This window comes from Rhinolophus sinicus, chromosome 17, assembly GCF_057876585.1.
Source record: "Rhinolophus sinicus isolate RSI-liver-muscle chromosome 17, RSI-T2T, whole genome shotgun sequence".
NCBI classification, from domain to species: domain Eukaryota; kingdom Metazoa; phylum Chordata; class Mammalia; order Chiroptera; family Rhinolophidae; genus Rhinolophus; species Rhinolophus sinicus.
In genome coordinates, this window is record NC_142517.1 from 158,099,654 (window position 1) to 158,116,513 (window position 16,860).

The following is a 16,860-nucleotide window of genomic DNA, read 5'->3' on the forward strand; positions in this document are numbered from 1 at the left end:
CTTCATTCTTGTCCTTTTCTCCTAATCATCTCTTTCTGCTTCTCCATGCACATGGCAGAAGATGCTTTTCTGTAGGGAACTCCTGAGTTTATGTGCCCTCCATTCAAGTAAACAGCCTGCCTGATGGCTCTCTTCGAAATCCCATTCCAATTTCCCAGGAGAAAGAATCTGGGTAACCTAGCTTGATTCACTCTCTCTGGTGCAGTCAACTGTGGCCAATTGATGGGGTGAAGTAGTTCAAGAACAGGGGCTCCCAACCTGTGGCTGGGTTGGTGAAGAGTGGGGGTGGAGAAGCTCTCAACTTCTTCTAGCCTTTCTGTAAATTGAGGGTGTAGGATGATAGTGCACAGAGCCTTGCTCTTACAGTGTGGGTGAGTGTGGCAAGAGGCAGTGTTCACAGAGTACTTTGCACATTCCTGGCACTTAGAAAGCACTGAATATGATATTTACCTTTATTGTTGTTATATCTTTGGATCATTAAATCATTTATTTTGAGGTTTGGGGGCAGATATGATTTGAAAATCCATAAACTCCACCCAAATTCTCATACAAATAATCTAGGAAGCTCAAGGAAATCATAACAAAGCTATGTTTATTTATTCCCCCCACCAAAAAAACCCCAACTGAATAGCAGTTTAGACAACTTCATAAATTATATACAATTTTGGAGTGCTCTGAAAACGCGGCATGTAATATTTCGTTAATCCACAAGGTGGCAGGCTTCCCAAACGTAAATACTCTCTGCTCCGTGAAAAAGCAAACGTGATTCCAATGAGAGCTGACTGTTGGCTTTCAGTAATGCAATATTGTTATGTATTATTACCTTCAAGAAATGTAAGAAATGAAAGGCACCAAAATATTTTTTAAGATCCAGCACAATTCCTGGCTGTGTAACCACAGTGGCTCCTTGTCTGGTCAGCTACAAGTTTGGGAAATAAAAGACGTTACCTGTATCCCCAACCACCCGTATCCTCGCCTTTGCTTCTGGTCTTCTGCTTCCATTTCTCCCTGTGTCTTCCCACTTCTTCTTTGTCACCTCTCCTATGAAAACACCTTCGAGAAAAGTAACTGTGATTAAATTTTAAAGAAGTAAAAATCCTAGAAATTTTAGTTCACTGCAAACACAATCAAGAATGTGACAGTTACTAAAAATTGCATTTGAAATTTCAGGTGCTTTACCAGGACTCATATTATGGGAACTGGAGTATTAGTGGTTTAAAGCAACGGCATTGAAGGCAGATAGGTCTGGGTTTAAATCCTGGCTTTGGTTATATACACATTGCTATCTCTGTGTCCGGTTACTAGCTTTGTAACCTTGGGCAAGCTACTAAGCTATTTCTCATCATCTGTAAAATGGGGATAGTAGAACCTATGTTAGGGTTTCATGAGGATTAAAAAGCCTAATGCATGTAAAATTCATAGGTTTGGTACGTAAAACACATTCAATAGTTTTATAATCATTGTATTATAATAAAAGTTTTATTATAGTGACATTACATTAATAAATTATTACAGTGACATGATGCTATATTAATTTATTATATTTTTATAATGGTCCCATTTTATCTCAGTGTGGGGGCAGAGCCCCAGAAAGAAGTTTCCAGGCTCTCGGCCTCACATAGACAGGTGCTGGCTCAGGTAGTAAATGGCCATCAACTGTGATTGCATGGCCATCAGCTGTGGCTAGTTGGCGGTCAGCTGTAACCAGTGAGCCAATGGCCATTAATATAACTGCTGTGGCTACGCTAGCAGAGAGAAGAAAAATGGGGGCTAGCAAGAAGATGGCGGCTGGGCTGGCAAGCGTGGATGGCGGTTTGCGGACAGTGTGGATCCAGCCTCCAGTGAGAGTATAGTGCCGCCGCCAGAGAGAATATAGTGGTATGACTCCCCTACCTATGGCTCCGTGGGTGTTCCTTTTTGGCCTCACCATATCCTGCGTTCTTATGTGGGGAGCGGGAGCAGAGACCCTGCTGGAAGCCCTGCATGACACCCTGCATGACACTCACACATGTTAGACAATGTCTGGAGTGTTGCCATTACATCTGAACTGGAGGAAGAGGGCATATTTTAAATGCAGGACTGATATATTTGAGAGCATACAGAAGAAAATGGATGGTGACAGTTCTGGAAATTATCATATGAAAATTAGTTCAAAGAGATGGAGCTATTTAAACTTGAGAGCATACGATTTATGGGGAACATAAGAACCATCTTCAGAAATGTGAATGCTGGAGGAAAGCCTGAGAGGCCTGGACAAGAGCCTCATCTTCGAGGACAAGTGGGTTTGCCTTTGTTTCTGTTCGCAGCCCAAGGAAAATTACTGCCCCACCTCAGTTTATGTTTATTTCTCAGCTTGGGTGTTCTTGGAACCAGTGTAATGATGGGCCCAAGGCTACAAATTCTCAAGAGACACATTTCTCCCAGAGCCCAGACCAAGACAGAAAAGCATCTTTATTGTCTCCCTGTATTTTTCCTGATTCATCCTTTCACTGTGAGCATCGTCCTTTCTTCAAACTCTGGCTATGATGCTTATGACAGTCATTCTAGCTCTATAATATTTTGTAGTCTAAAGAGTTTCTTTTCCACAAACATTTTCTTTGATCTCCATAAGAGCCCAGTGAAATAGACAGAGATTATTGTTCCCATAGCAACGTGTCTAAGGACATACAAGTAGACAAGACTTGAATTAATAGGCCAGATCATGTGATACCAATTCTTTCATGTCTCTGCAACACTGCTTTCAAGTTCAGTAAGCTAACTTCTTTGGTTGTCCCTTTTGGAGGCTATAGGTCTCTAATATAGAATCTCTGCTCTTACGTGGTGTGTCTGATTTTAATACATCTCGGAGAAATGGGTTGATGAAAGGAGTCTGGTGACTCTTCATTCCACTCCGTGGCTCACACACTATGCCTTTGGTACTTTGGTGCTGGATTACAATCACAATCAGTTACATTTGAATCATTGGACTAACTCAGAACAAGCATTTTGTGGGAAGTAGTCACTACAAAAGAGACAAATTTGGGCTTGGGCACATTCTTTCACATCTTGTTATCAAGGTGAGTAGAGCAGGGAGCAAATTTTAACGACCAACCAATTAGACTAGAGCAGCAATAATTACTGCCGGTAGAAGTCCTGAGGCCCTTTAAATGTAGGTTTGTGAAGCAGCATTCACTGAGAGTACGCATGTTCCCTTCCACCCTTGTTTCTATACTCCAATCTCAGGAAACTTTGCTCATCCATTACAGAGGCCAGAGTGCTTTGTGAGGACATATATTTGCCAATCATTTGCTATAGTCTCTTTTCTGAGGTTGCTCCTCTCTATACGATAGAGAGTGCTGGCTCAGCAATGCAATACAAAGTCTTGGGTTCATTTCTTCCCTGTGGACTTCACATGGAGGTTCTATGGGCCATGGGATCACTAGCCTTAAGCTCAGCCTGGCTAATGGAAATGTTCATTGAAAACACTGTATTGGCCTGTCTTTACCAGCAGATCATTTTTATTCTTATCATAAACACCATTATATATCTTCCCCTAAAAACATAATAATAGCCAGAAATAATGAGAGCTTGCACAGAATAAAAGAGCCCACTCTGTTTAATATAACAAAATCCAATACGTCATGTCAATAGCCCTTTCATTGCTCTGATCTGACCTTTGTCATGAAAACACGATGGCATTATAAAGCTCTAATAATCACTAATGTGATTATCTATTAAGGCAAATGTAAGATAGGATATACTGTGTTCCCCTGAAAATAAGACCTAACCAGAAAATAAGCCCTAGCATGATTTTCAGGAAGACATCCCCGGAACCTAAGCCCTAATGCGTCTTCTGGAGCAAAAATTAATATAAGACCCAGTCTTATATTCGGGGAAACATGGTAGTCATTGTAGGAAATAGAACTTCTTGACTTCAGAAGCAATCATATGATAACGATGTGAATTCCAAGATCTCAGTCATGTCCTTTCAGTGGAAAGTTATCAGAAACAGAATAGCAATGAAAGATTTCAGCCTCATGCAGTACAAGTGTGTCGATATTGTAGAAATGAGTTTCACCACAGACAATGGTTTAGTGGTTACCAGAGGGTAAGGGGGGTGGGGGGTGGGAGATGAGGGTAAGGGGTATCAAATATATGGTGATGGAAGGAGAACTGACTCTGGGTGGTGAACACACAATGTGATATATAGATGATGTAATACAGAATTGTATACCTGAAATCTATGTAATTTTACTAACAATTGTCACCCCAATAAATTTAAAAAATAAATTAAAAAATAAAGAAAGAAATGAGTTTCACAAGATAAGCATAGCCCTATTACATTGAACTCAGCGGAAAATCCAACTAGAACATTAAAACACCAATTACTCCCTCTGATGGCCACAAGTTTTATAGCAGGGAGGTAGGATGACTTCAATGAAAACAGCTCGATTTACACCGCGGAAGCACAGCCAGCACTGGAGCTTTTATTCTTGTAACCCGGCCACCTCAGCACTTGGCCAAAATCTGGCTTCTCACTGCTCTGATCCTGATTGAAATTGTGAAGTTTGTCTACGAAGCACCCAGATACCTGGTTTCACCCCGATCTCAATGGAACCCTGGTCCCACTTAGACACTTCTCAGTGCTCAAGAAAATTAATTTCTACTAATGTGTGATGTTGGTGACAGTTTAAATGTCACCGCTTTCCCTCTCATAGGGAGTTGCACACTTGGGCCGAAGATGGAATAGATGGAACATCAACAAAAATGAAAGATATAAAAACACACCCAATACATTAAATTCCATGAGCGCACCATGATAACTGAAACATAATTTTTAAAAGAAACGCACTATCATTAGAGGGAGCTAGTGTAATAGCTAATTATTCTGAAAACTGAGAAACAGAGGAGTAGTATTCTATTTTATGAATTTACCACAATTTATTTATCCATTTGCTTATTGCTGGGCACTTTGAGTTGTTTCCATTTTCTGGCTACTACAAATAAAGCTGCTATGAACATTGCTGTATAACATATGCCTCCCTTTCTTTTGAATAAATACCTCGGGGTGGAATAGCTACATCAAATGGTAGGTATATAATGAAACTGCCAGGCTGTTTTCAAAAACTTCGTGAGGTAAGAATAATTAGTCCTCTCCTAATGATGAGGAAATTGAGACTCAGGGATACTATGTTGATTTGTCCAATGTCACTCAGCCAGTACATGGTAAAACCAAAAATAAATGTATTTCTCCCAACTCTATAATTAGAGAAACTTCTGTCAGTCCTTAGGCAGTTCTAGAAACCTAAAATTTCACCATTCATCTTGGCAGGACTGACAGATTATTACAGAAAAATAGGAGCATGGAGATCTGCTATTAGGACAGTGCTTCAATGTTTTCTTTTTCCCATGAAACTTTAGTCTACACGATGATGTGTGTCACAAGGGGTCCATGGTCAAACAAGTTTGGGAAGGCTGAACCCATTAGCCCTCTTGTGTAAATTCATTGTTCACGTTAGAATATGAAGACTATGAGAAATTCTATAGTGACAAAAAACCCATTTATATTTGTTTAATCAAGTATTTTCTAACCATATTTGAGCACAGAATTTTTCTTTTTTACCCACAACTTTTAACAGCCAGAACTTTTAACTTTATAATAAAAATGTGCTAGAGATATAACACACTTGAACAAAATTTGAGTCAGGCATTTTCAGGTCAGGATAAAAATATCATCTCCTTTTACCTGGACCCTCAAGCATCATGAAAGAAACAAGTAGAGCCACAAATCTTGAGAGAGTAAAACTCTTGTTCCTAGATATCAAAGTGAAGTTTCTGTAAAGATTGCCTAGATAATAGAATAAAATAATTTTATTCTTACACCAAATTGAAACTTTTTGGGACTTTTTAATTTCAAGCTGGGTTATTCTTTGACATTTTGCACTTTACTAGATAAACTTGAAGCCACTTCAGAGTTGATGAACAAACCATCCAAATTGTGAGGACATCTCTTCTCTTCGATCCTGTAGGGAGACTAATGCATTGAGTGAAGTGCAAAGAGCTAGGAACAATTTGGTGACCTCCATGGCCTTCTGCCCACAGAAGCCAAATTCTATTAAAAACTCAGGTATGTAACCGCTCTGGATAGAGGACAAAGTCAATTTGTTTCCCTTGTTTCCGAATGACATCTGCTAAATTGGGGGAAATCAAAGAAGCTAGTGTTCTACACTCCACATCTCTGGCCTAGTTCTTCTTTTCGCTTTCACCCCCTATTCTCTTTTCTACCCTTTTCCATTTTCTATAAAAGGGCCTTTCTTTCCTCTTTCTTCTTCCTTCTTATTGTTCCATGACTGAAATTCCAAGGCTATAAATCTCAACCACATGTGAGAGGTGTCACAGTAATGTATAACTAACAGGAGTTAATGTTCCAAGTTTGCAAATATTTTCCTTAAAAAATATATTTGAGTGGATTCAAAATAACACAACTCTCAATCATCTAAAATCCATAATACTCTACCACTTCTGAATATTTATTGGGAAAAACTCAAACTTCAAAAAGATATATGCACCCTTATGTTCATTGCAGCATTATTTACAAGCAATAACCAAGATATGGAAGCAACCTAAGTGTCTATCGACAGACAGTTGGATTAAAAATATGTGGTACATATACACAATAGAATATTACTCAGCCATAAAAAAGAAAGAAATCTTGCTATTTGTGACACAGATAGACCTAGAGGGTATTATGCTAAGTGAAATAAGTCAGACAGAGAAAACCAAATACCATATGATTTCACTTATAAGTGGAATCTAAAAAACAAAATGAACAAACAAAACAGAAACAAACTCAGATACAGAGAACTTTTAATAGTTGCCAGATGGGAGGGGAGCTGGGGGGATAGGTAAAAAAGGTAAAAGGGATTAAGAAGTAAAAATTGCCAGTTACAAAAACGGTCATGGGGATGTGAAGTACAGCACAGGGGATCTAGTCAATAATATCGTAATAACTATGTATGGTGTCAGATGGGTACCAGACTTACCTGATTGATCACTTTGTAAGGTATACAAATATCTAATCGTTGTGTTGTACACCTGAAACTAATATCATATTGTGTATCAACTGTAATGAAAAAGCTTTTTTAAATTTAAAAATCCATAATGCTTACTTGAGTGGAAGAAAAATATGTGGAATTACTACTAATGTATCAGGAATTAAGTATAACTGGAAGGCTTGCCTACCCATTACTGATCTATATTTAATACCCCTGGCCATTACAAATAACTGTAGTGCTTTAGTTTTGGACATGTCTGTGAGGTGTCGAATATTTAAATGTCGTCCATCAACTGAGCTATAGCACACAAAAGGTCGAACACAGCTGCTCCAGGAAACAGCTAAGAAATCCCATTACTGTGGGAAATCCCCAGTGGAAGCCTTAATATGATTTGAGAGAGAAACTCTCTATTGTAATAATTACATTATTATACCATGGATCTTGTATGGGTCCTGTCTTATCTGTTGAAGATCATTTCCCGCTTCAACATCTGTTTTTTAAAGGCTTTTTTTTTTTCTGTAGCGTATAACAAAAAATTCCAAACAGGCTAAAGTTGTTTACTAGTCCCATTTTTTTTCCTCTCCTACTTTCTCTCAAGTAGGTCAAGGTAAATTACCCTATTTTCAGTGTTTTGAACTCATGAGTCCAGGCTTTCTGATGTTGACACATCATAATTGCTTCAACATAATGTGAATGCTTACATTAATTTTTTTTTCAAGCAAAAAGTAAAATGCAATTTAATGGGACCCATTATTAAGATGCTGGGCAGGGGGTGGCTGGTTAGCTCAGTTGGTTAGAGCATGGTGCTGATAACACCAAGGTTGCCGGTTCGATCCCTGCATGGGCCACTGTGAGCTGCGCCCTCCTTAAAAAAAAACAAAAAAAGGTGCTGGGCTGTGTCTGCACCGACTGTGCAAAGGAATATGCTAGCACAGACAAGAGATAGATATACTTCTTGTCTTGTGGACGGGGGAACTGAGCTTTTTGTTGTTGTTTGAGTTTTTACATAAGTGCTTCTCTCCCCTCCTGTGATTTTCGTGGCTTTGACATTTGGAAAGAACAGGTGGAGGTGAGGAAATGGATAAAGGAAAAGTTACAAATAGGCAGGTAGAGACACGGTTTTCAGCCTTATTTTGTAGAATCATCTAAATACATGTCAACCCACTACCTAGAATTAACTTTTTTTAACTGATAAATTTAAAGACTAGTAAGCACTTCTTTTTCACAGGATAGAACTATTTTTCTTCTCAGTATTCAAGGGGAACACCAAGGCCTACGTGGAAAAGTAGTCGTCCAAATTGCAGTGTGTGGTTTTCCTTTTCTCCCCGAGATGACATCAGGCACTGCAGTTCTGAGATGAGACTTGTCAGGGCCTGGCTTGATGGCTGCAGCAGAGGCCTCGGGATTGCCCGCTCTGCAAGGGAGGCTGTGGCTGAGAAGGGCCGGCTATGGTAGCTGTGCTCCAATAAGCAGCAGACTCTAGGAAAGGGCTACTGTGTCCAGTGGGTCACATTACAGATCGGAGGTGGCTTCTGGGAACAGCAATTCCCATCAGAGAGGGCCACGGGAGCAAGTCGCCACAGGAGCGTGTCCCCAAGGGAGCACTATGGGAAATCAGAAGGGACAGGTTTCACACAGCCACACAGCAGGCCAGCAGTACACAGGATACTGTCTTCCAGCGGCTGGGTCCTGGAGCATCTGCTATGTAAGAGAAAGGCAGAGCCGGTCATAAAGGTACTGGGACCAGGCACGTCGATTGGGTGTAAGACCAGAAGACACCTATTTGCAGAACTGGATGAAAACGTGGGCATCAGGCTCAGAAATGGATCCCGTTATCCAAGTAGGACAGGAGGGCAGAGTCAGAGAAGCGGCAAAGCTAGCAACTGCCAAATCCAGGTTCAGAATAGAGCTCCTTAATCCCTTCTGCTTCAATTTGATCCTAAAAGTGAAAGCTGTGTCTTCAAACCTGCAGAAACTTTTCTCAGAGCTTAAACGAAAAAACAGAACAACAACAAAAAAAAACCCTCAGTTCCCTGATCTTGCCTATGACACATTGTATTAGTCTATTAGTCAGAAATCTTGAAGGCAAGTGACAGCAATCCAATTAAAATTAGCTTTAGGCAACCACAATGAAAGGAATTTACTGGTTCATGCACCTGGCAAGCACAGGGCACATCTAGCAGTTACAAACACCGCTGGATCCCAGGGCTTAAATGCTGCCCGTCGGCTCTTCTTGTCTTTCATTTCTACTTGTCTCTGCCCCGTCAGTGGAGGGTTGGTAAATGTTTAACAACTGGGTCAATGAGGGAAAGAAATGTATGTACGTACTACATATATACATAAGCTTATTATAAATTTCACTAATACAAAGGATTTATAGCACAATTTACTACTACTACTAAAACATATAGTCCTTTTTATCTCAATGTGAACTAGCTAGTTTGTTCTCATAGAATGCTTTTGTTGGTTTTTGCCAAGCCTTTGTATCTGTACCCAAATGTGGTGGTTACTGAAGAATGGGTGTAGTTCTGACTTGAATGTTAGCTGAGATTTTCATTTACAGGAAAGACAATGCCTGAAGGGCCTGAATGGTGTCCCCCGCAAATTCATATGCTGAAGCCTGATGTGGACTGAATGTTTGTGTCTCCCCAAAATGTGCAGGTTGATGTCCTAACCCTTCAATGTGATGGTATTGGAAAGTGGGGCCTTTGAGAGGTAATCAGGCTTAAAAGAAATCATGAACGTGGGGTCCTCATGATGGGATTTTTGTTTTTATAAGAAGAGAAAGAGATCAGAGGGTGTTCTCTCTCTCTCTCTCTCTCTCTCTGTGTGTCTCTCTCTGTCTCTCTCTCTCTCTCTCTGTCTCTCTCTCTCCCTCCCTCCCTCCCTCCCTCCCTCCCTCCCTCCCTCCTTTCCTCCCTCTCTGTCTTTCTGTGTGCATAGAAAGAACTCGTCATATGAGCACACAGTAAGATGGAGACTGCCTACAAACCAAGAAAAGAGGCTTCTTAATAGAACCTAGCTTGCTGGAATTTTGATCTTGTACTTCCCACTCTCCAGAACCATGAGAAATAAATTTTGGTTGTTTAAGCCACCCAGTCTATGGTATTTTGTTATGGCAGTCTGAGCTGACTGATACAGATAATAAAGATGAAAGTGAAACAATACATATATAGGTGGCAACTTCCTTCGTTTTGCAAACACTGACTTCTTTGCTGAACCAGATTATAGTTTCTGAGAACTAGCGTAATATTTCTTCATTTCTTTGTGCTTTAGACATGACACACTTTTATGTTTAATCTGTATAACATCTTCTCTATAACTTTGTTAAATTTAACGACAAGATATGCAAACTACGCCTTCTGGCGCTACTCAGGCTTGCTGCTTGTCTTGGCCCTTTAATCTGCTTATGTTGACATTCTAGCCAACACAAACATCCCAATTTTCTTTCATGAGAGTTGCTCTTCAGGTATTTTCCTCATGACCTGGATTTGAAAAAAAATTGACTTTTTTCAGCTCCAGTGTGGGAATTTACATTTCTTTTCTCAGTTGTTATTTATTTCAGCCCACTTTATCTATCAATTGAGATATTTTAATATTGTAATTCAGGTATCTGGTGTATTATCTATTCCTACCGGTTTTATTTTGCTTGTGTATTACAATTCTTTAGGCTTTTCATGTGTTCATTCTAGTCATTATTAAACAAGTTTTTAATAGAACAGATTCCTTTGAGATACTACTAGAAGCTTCTTTCCACATTGCCATCAATCCATAAAGTAATTCTCTTTTGCAATAGTATTCAAACCATTACAAATCCAATCGATGCACCATTAGTGTACATAAGCTCTGTCTTGTGCATAAAGATATTAGGAGGGACCAATGTCATAAGCCAATTATATTTCATTATTTGAACAATAGTCTAGAAGAACTATTACGCAATTAATATACATATGATTTTGTTTCTTGTGAGAAACAAATAGGATTAGCAATTTATGATGTTGACTATGGTTGTAAAGTAGGTCTCAGTAAGATCCATAAACCTTTCCAGAAGATAAAAGCCTGTATGTTGCAATAGTGGAAGAGTCCTTATAATGATTGCCAAATTTCTACAAGAAATTCCTTTGTCTAGAAGTTAACCTGACTTGAGTTTAATAAAGCATGGTGAGGGAACTGCCCATTGAAACTGCCTAAGATGAGTTGACAATAGGTGGCGATGTCTCTACAGCTCAATATTTCTGCCTCAGGACTTTTAATAAAAGGGGTCAAACACCTCCCTTCCTTGTGGCAATCGTTTGAACTTGCCCATGGAGTTCTTGTGTGTTTGTGTGTGGTAAGTTAGGGGCTATTGTAGGGAATGGGTAGAGAGTGGTCTCCTGGATTGCATGTATATTCCAATGAAAAAAGTCATCTGTAGTAAAAATATCTTAAAATAATATGAGTAACATCTGTTATTGTTAACATTCTCTTAGATAAAAAGGAGGATAGTAGAAAAAATTATTTATTCAAGAAAAGAAGAAGGCAACCTTGAATTCTGAAATTATCTAATGGATTTTAAAAAGAATCAAATTTGGCATAACCATGGGGCAGAATGGGTCCATATATGGTTTGGGGGTATCTCTCATTTTGACAAAGCTCTACAACAAAGCAGGCCCCAGAATTGGACTAAATTTTCTTCTGGTTGTGTGCTGTGACAATCCTCCCTTGAGATAACAGATTCCTTGTGTCTAGCTTGCTGATGAGGGAGGTAACAAGTACCTCCCTCATCCTTGTTGCTTGTTGACAAGGTAACAAGTACTCTCTATGGAAAATGCCATGGTTAACATGTCAAACCAATATCTTGCCCCATCAGAATATATAGGCTGATTCTTGGTAGTCTTTCAAGATTGTCACTTTTTAGGTGCCCTTCACTTTGTGTCCCAGCTTGCATCTTTTTCATATAGCCTTCCAAAATCAGAAGTCCTAAGAGTACCTACATACCCGTGTTGGTCTCTATGGCTGCCTCCCCATGTTCTTTCTACTTGAGATCATTTCTGATGACTTTGTCAGCATTTTTCTTTGTAGAACTTCCCATGTCTCTTTAGCCACACTTCTTAGTCTCAGATGATGGATCATGTGTATATGTCCTTTGGACATTCTACAAGTTGCTTTTTCAAAGTCCAGAGAAATTCTTAGCCATTCACTGCTTCTCCCCTTTCCTTACCTTTATGTGATGGGGCCATTTTCCCTCATGAATCCTGTCACTTCCATACTCCTAACCAGTCTTCCATGTTGGCTAGAAGTACAGCCAGTATGGCAGTTTTCCTCATTGTCACCAAGCTAAACCAAGGATTTATTAGGTGTCCCTCTTTGGGTGGAATGGCACACCTAGAAGAAGTATGACACTTTCCAGCACTCCATTACTAAATATAGTCTTGCCACTGTGTTCTTCTGAATTCCATACAGGATTTTAATACCTTCTTGACCTATCTCTTCCATGCTTTTTTGAACTAGAAAAAAAACCCTTCCAATGCCCTATATCCAGTTGACAGTCCCATTCCTTTGTGACCTTGTAACACAAGTGGTGTCATGTTTACTTTTCTCTGTGAAAAAGGTCATGTCCTTTCTATCTATTACCTACACTCTATGAAACTGATTTATCTTTACGTTACCAGCACTAATCAGAGCACCTGAAAAATGATAGTCAATACATGTGAGCTGAATAGAAATAAATAGGTATAGACACATAAGAAGCCTTAAATAATTTTAAGACTTTTCCCTCTAGCCGTATTTTCTTGAGAATAATTGGGCTCTTTCTTTACTATTATTTTTTTCTATATATGTCATGGACTTATATTTTATGAGTTTATAGACTCTGGGACTTGAATTTGCAGCCCTAATCCGTTCCTCTGGGCTTGCTAGGATTTAGAGTTATGTTCTTGCTCTCCCTCAAAGAACAATATAGCATTGAGATTCAGAGAACACTAAAGAGAAAGCCAACTGTAAAATTTCATTATAAATCAGCCAAAGAACCAGATTCCCATTATTTCTTTAAGGCAAAAGATTACTTTTGCAGTAACTGAATCTTTACCTGAGAGATCTGCCTGTTTTTCAGAAGGCTGCATATTTGGACTTGAAAGAAGCAGGAGGGAGGAGGGGAAAGAGAAATTTGAAGATTCGGAAGTTTTATTCTAAGATATAAACAAGTCACTATGGACAGTGTTCCTAAGAGTAAGCTACAAATAGCTTGTATAGATAAATCAACTAAAACCTAACTGAGTATTCAGGAAGTGTTGATTGTTTCCACCCAGATAGAGAAAAATGACATTGCAATGCAGAAGATAAAACAACTATGCTTTTCAGTTTAGAAATGAATAGATGTCAGAAAGGAAACATGATATTTTAAAATAGATTGAAGAAGCAAAAAGAACTGAGAGGAATAGCAGAAATATGGCAGGTATCTGGTCAGAAGAACAAGTTAAGAATACTGTTTGTGGCCGGGACACAGTTTCTCTCTTGATTCTCATCAGCAAATGGTGTCTTTTGGAGCTACATATTTTTTAGACCAGTTTTACAGCAAAGCATTTGGTCTCACAGCAAGTATACTACTGGAACTACTGAAAGTGAAACCTCAAATGATTCAGAGTGAACTTCCAAGTTCTTAAATTAAAAAAACTGTCACCATTGATGATGTGTAAATTTCCTCTGTTAATGATGATATTGTTTGATTGTTCCTTCCTCTTCAACAACTTCCCCTTTCCATCCTGATGTCCACGGGCATTGGCAGAGCCTGCCGTTGACCTACTGCTCTTGCCTCTTGGTGCACTTTCTTTGAAGTCTCATTGCTGCCCACAAACGTCAGCACTGTCCCCTCTAGGTGACAGCCAAGACTTTGTCTCTAGTTCATACTCAGCCCCAGAGCTTCCGTAGCCATACCTGTGTTAGTGACCGGATACTTCCCACTTCCCCATAGTGCTGTCACCTCAAACTCCTCACAGTCACTTCACATCTCTCCATCCTGCCACATGGGCTTTCTCCTGGGCAGGTCGGGAGAAACCCACACCTGAACGGTATACGAGAGGCAGACAGAAGATGTTGCCAGGTGCAGGCAGGGACTTAAACGATACATGCAAGAATGTTCCTTGTTGCTTGAGGACTGTTCTGGCCTCTGCTCCTGAGTCTTGGTGCTAGTTCTCTGTCCTGAATCCGACCTGGTGAGCTGCCCTTTTTACTTTGAGGACTTAATTCTTCCCAGAATCAGCCCATTAGTCTGGCCCTGATTGCTAATTCCTCACGTTGCTCATAAGTCACTATGCTACCATTGCATTAAGAAAAAGAACATATTAAATATGTTCATATGGTCACAGAAACTTCTGGAAGGACATACAAGAATTCGTACTCATCATTTAAAGCCTATTATATATTTTAAGGGTTTTTAAAAACCATTTAAATGTCTTATGTAATTTAAAAATTAAATTAAAAAGCATGTACTTTCTGCTAAATGGTCATGCTTTGCTCAGTCAAAAAAAAAAAAAAAAAAAATCGAGTGCCTACTGTATGTCAGACACTGTTGAATAGGTAAAAAGAGAATTACCATATGATCCAGCAATTCCACCTCTGGGTATATACCCAAAAGAATTGAAAGCAGGGACTCAAAGAGATATTTATATGCCCATGTTCATAGCAGTTTTATTCACAATAGCCAAAGGTGTCAACGGATGGATGAATTGGTAAAGAAAATGTGGTGTATACATACAAGGGAATATTATTCAGCCCTAAGAAGGACAAAAATCTGACACATATTGCAACATGGATGAACGATGAGGACATGTTAAGTGAAAAAGCCAGTCACAAAAAGACAAACATTGTATCATTCCACTTGCCTGAGGTAGCTAGAGTAGTCAAATTTAGAGACAGAAAGTGGAATAGTGATTGCAAGGCGCTGGAGGAAGGTGGGAGTGGGGAGTTGTTATTTAATGGGTATAGAGTGTCAGTTCTGCAAGATGAAAAGAGTTGTGGGGATGGATGATGGACGGTGGGGATGGTTGCACAACACTGTGAATGTACTCAATGCCACTGAATTGTGCACGTAAAAATATTTAAGACGGTAAATTTCATGTTATGTGTATTTTACCACAATTTTGTAAAAGTAAAAAGCTAATTTCAGAGAGTAAGTAGTGCGAGGAAAACAAAATAAGGTGACATGACAGAGAGTAATGGGGTGGGTTACACAGAGGGTTCAGAAGAGGCCTCCCCAAGGACATGGCTTCTGAATGAGATAGGAATAATGGAAACACACTAGCCAGGAAAAGGTCAGGGGCAGCATGAGGCAGAGGGAGCAGCTGTATAAAGATCCCTAGGTGAAGAAAAAACCTTTCTGTGCTTGAGAGGCAGAGAGAAGGTATGAAGGAGGCAGGGCAGGCCTTACACAGGAGCTTCGAATGGCAGTGTCACCAAACAATTCCAGTCAGTAGGTCAGCAGTGTTAACTGACCAAACCCTCCTTCCACTTTCTTATAGAATTCTAATTACTCTCATCACCCTAACTTCTTCTTTCAGGAACTCAACATTAATGTTTCTTTCTAATTAGTTTTCTCAAGAGTCTAAAAGTGGAAAAATGTGGAGGCCTGAGTCCTGGAATGATTCTAAGTGTCCAGAAAAGCAGGCAGACAGTGGGTACAATTCGACTCAGTTTTGGGTATCAGAAGACCAGCTTTTGAGTTCAAGCTCAGATGCTTTCTAACTGTGTGACCTTTGGTTGCTTCACATCTCTGAAGCTCAGTTTCTCCATCTATCAGAGGGGATTCATTATAATACTTTCCTCACAGTTTTGAAGCTCAAATTAATTATGAATACCTAGTTGTAAACGAGCGCTCGTATTTATGTATTAGTTATTATGTTGCTGATGTTCTGGCCTTGGCTGAGCTCACTTTAGAGAGGTCCTAGCTATTTCAAGGGATATCAAAATAAAATTAAAGAACATTTCTAAAAGAGAAGATGTGACATGCAACAGTTTGGAGGGTACACAGAGAAGATGAATGGCATGATGTAAAATACTGACTCTGGTGACTCTAGAAAGGTTGGGCATCCGGAAAGGCAGACCCTGGGGAGCACACACCGTGGCCTGTAGGAAGCCAATCAGCACGCCTCCCCTGGCACATGCTTTCTGAGATCACTGAGTATAGAAAGTTGGGTCTCTACTGTTCTGTGGTTGCTGATGACAGAGAAGAAAAGGCTTACAAGGAATGAGCTGTTGATATTTCTTGAGTTTGTTCAGGGAATGAATTTTAAATGTCTTAAAGAACTGCCCAGATGGATGGAATTGAGAAACATTAGGATGGGTGAATGGGAAAACCTTTTAATCCCAAACATTTTGACCATAGAATAGTAATGTCTTTTGGGATTGGGTAATGCTTTGGCAATATTTCAACATGTTGCAAAAGATGTTCTCCATTGCTATATTAGCCCCACCTAGATAATTTTTGGAACTTTATACAGCATGAGTAAGTTGTCATGACACATCTCAGAATATTATGTATGGGAAAATGTGCTTTGAACAAAGTGTGTTTAGATACAGAGAGACTATCTTGGGTAAATGGTTTGTTTAAAGAACATATGTGGCAGCTCATAGCAGACTATTAATTAGAATGTAAGTTCCATGAGGTACAGACCATGCCTATATTGGTCACTTTTTTTTTTAATGAGCTTTTTATTTTTATTTTATTTTTTTATTTTTTTTTAAGGAGGGTACATCTCTCAGTGGTCCATGTAAGGATCGAACCAGCAACCTTGGTTTTATCAGCACCACGCTCTAACCAACTGAGCTAACCGGCCGCACCTATATTGGTCAC

The 16,860-nt window shown here is 39.5% G+C and overlaps 1 long non-coding RNA gene across 2 annotated transcripts in view; it reads right to left on the reverse strand.

The window, feature by feature from the left end:
- Positions 1–623: 623 nt before the first annotated feature.
- The window catches only part of LOC141567506 (uncharacterized), a 53,471-nt gene continuing 37,234 nt past the window's right edge, over positions 624–16,860 (reverse strand). The window contains exon 4 of one of the 2 annotated variants that reach the window (XR_016019716.1): positions 624–1,053. This is a non-coding gene — a long non-coding RNA (uncharacterized LOC141567506). Of the gene's footprint in view, positions 1,054–6,635; positions 8,736–16,860 lie in introns of those variants that run through there. The other variant, XR_012490170.2, reaches the window with a different exon arrangement.